Source organism: Fragaria vesca, linkage group LG5 (assembly GCF_000184155.1).
Source record: "Fragaria vesca subsp. vesca linkage group LG5, FraVesHawaii_1.0, whole genome shotgun sequence".
NCBI lineage: Eukaryota > Viridiplantae > Streptophyta > Magnoliopsida > Rosales > Rosaceae > Fragaria > Fragaria vesca.
The window spans coordinates 5,733,821-5,736,215 of NC_020495.1; positions in this window are offsets into that span (position 1 = coordinate 5,733,821).

Here is a 2,395-nt window from a genome sequence, read left to right on the forward strand (position 1 = left end):
AATAGGGGCTAAGCTGCCAGCTCTCACGTTATAATCATTAAGCCTAAACTCCATAATGTAACAACATCCCGAAATAATATCGGTGTTTGAAGCTATTATTGATGCAGGAGCATATGAGGAAATATTTAATTATAGATTCGTAATCTTTGATATTTCATTATTGATATAGTTTTAGGAAATTATTTTATAATTATTAGGATTTACGTTTAATTAGCTTTCCTTTTAGCTTGAGGCTACTTATTCTCTAAGTATTGTAACCCATATAAATATGGGTATTGTAATAGTTGTTAAGGAGCTTATGTTTTATGAATAAAATCAGTCTATTTGCGGCATGGATTTGCCCTTTTCTACGAGTTTGCTACTCCTTATTTTTGGTGTCTGTTGAGTGACAGTTGGAGGCTTGTTCTCGATACCTGATCCGCATCAGTTGGTATCAGAGCTCTGGCGAGAGCTTGGTGGATTCCATGTCTCAGGTCGGGCAAAGAGGCGGAGGTTTCAGAATGGAGGGTCGTGACGTCAACAACGACATGGCTGAAATCAAAAGGATACTTCAGCAACTTGAGGTACGTATCGATCGCATCGAAGCTCGACGACGAGGTCGTAAGAGTTCCGACGGGGAGAGAGACGCTACCACCTATCATCAACGTATTGAGCACATCGAAACTTTCAACCCAACCAAGATGGTGACGGTTCCAACGGGGAGATATGCGTTGGCCCATTTCATTGTTGTGCTCCGTTGTGTGAGTCGGATGAAAGGGAAGAGCCTGTTAGTTTCGACTATGAAGGTTCAACTCTTATTAGCAACTCGTAATTGTAAAAGCTCAGAGATTGATTGTTATTGGCGTGTCTACCAGTTTGATACTAATCCAGTAGTGACTCCAATAGAAAGCTTGGGAAATAGGGCATTGGCTATCAGCAGCTGGCGTAGCCAGTTTAGCGGTGACTCAGTAGTTGTAGTTCATGAAGCCAAGGAATTTGCAGACATGATTATTGACGGCAACACCACCTACATCCGGGAAACTGATGATCGAGGCAGCATTTGGAGAAAGGATAAGGATCAAGCTTGGAATTTCATGAGAGATTCAGTAACTTATATTGAACCCATTCTGTTCGCCTGAACCATTTTCTTTTCCTAGGGTTATAAGGTGTGCTCTTTGTTTTTCTTTAGATTTTTTTTTTTTATAGTTTCTTTAAATTTTTTTAGTTAAGAGTTATTTGTGATGGTAAACGAGAGAACCTAATATGTTTTATGAATCCCATTTTATTTTGAACTTTGAGGTATCCCTATTGTTTTCCAGCTAATCTGCAATGTGTTTCGCTTTTACTTGGTTCAAACATTACAATTTTCCTTTTATGTGCATCCGGATGCACGCCATCCAGTTCGAGAGCCCGTCAATGACTCAATTCTTGTGACCAAATTATAGCCACATGAAATTGATACTCAGCAGCACGAACAGAACTCCAACTCCCACTAGAAACATTATCTTGGGTAAAAAGAAGTATTCGAACTAAATCAAAATATCTTAACCCAATACGTGACCTACAAGTTCACAAATTCCTTTTTCCTTCATATATATCAAAACCAAATAAAAAAACAGGTTCCATCAGTTCTAGCAGTACTACGTACTACTATGGCATTGTCAGTTAGCAGTCGTCAAAGTCATGACAACAACAATTCGATGTCTGAGGTTGTTTCATCTATCAATATCTTAACCCTAGTCGCTCAGTGTCTCGCAAATCCTCATGATCTTATTGATCTTCTACACTTTGCTCATGTATGCAAGACATGGCACCAAGCAGCAGCTTTTGTTCAACGCCGACAGGGGCGTGCAATAATTATGCCATGGCTATTTAGTTTTGAGAGATCTGCATGCAGATTTGGGCTTCGCGATTTCTGGTCGTCGAAACAGAATTGCTCTCGTGAACTCAAAATCAGCCCCGAATTGAAAAACTTCATGATGTGCGGCTTACCAGTTTTTATCTCAAAACATGGTTGGTTGCTTCTCCGTAAACCCGTTTGTTATTTAATTAATCGCCTTAATTATTCACATCACAATAGAAAACTGAAGCTAATTATACCATAGTTAGCGCAAGCATATAAACACAAACAACACACATAGAACTTAAGACTTACCAGCGTTGTTAATGGAGATCGCCATGTCTGAAAGCTTAGGTCTTCTGATCTCTCTCACAATGTGCTCCTTAGATGGGATAGGGACTGAATGCGTCTTATGATGAGATCAGGGACTTATGCTCATGTATTTATAGTGATCAACTAGTGCCTTGCCCATTAAAGATTCCTAGTTGATCTATAAGATTTGCCAAAGATTACGAGAATCATATCAGAAGATATTATGGATTCCTTATTCAATATCTAAACTATATATTATTTACA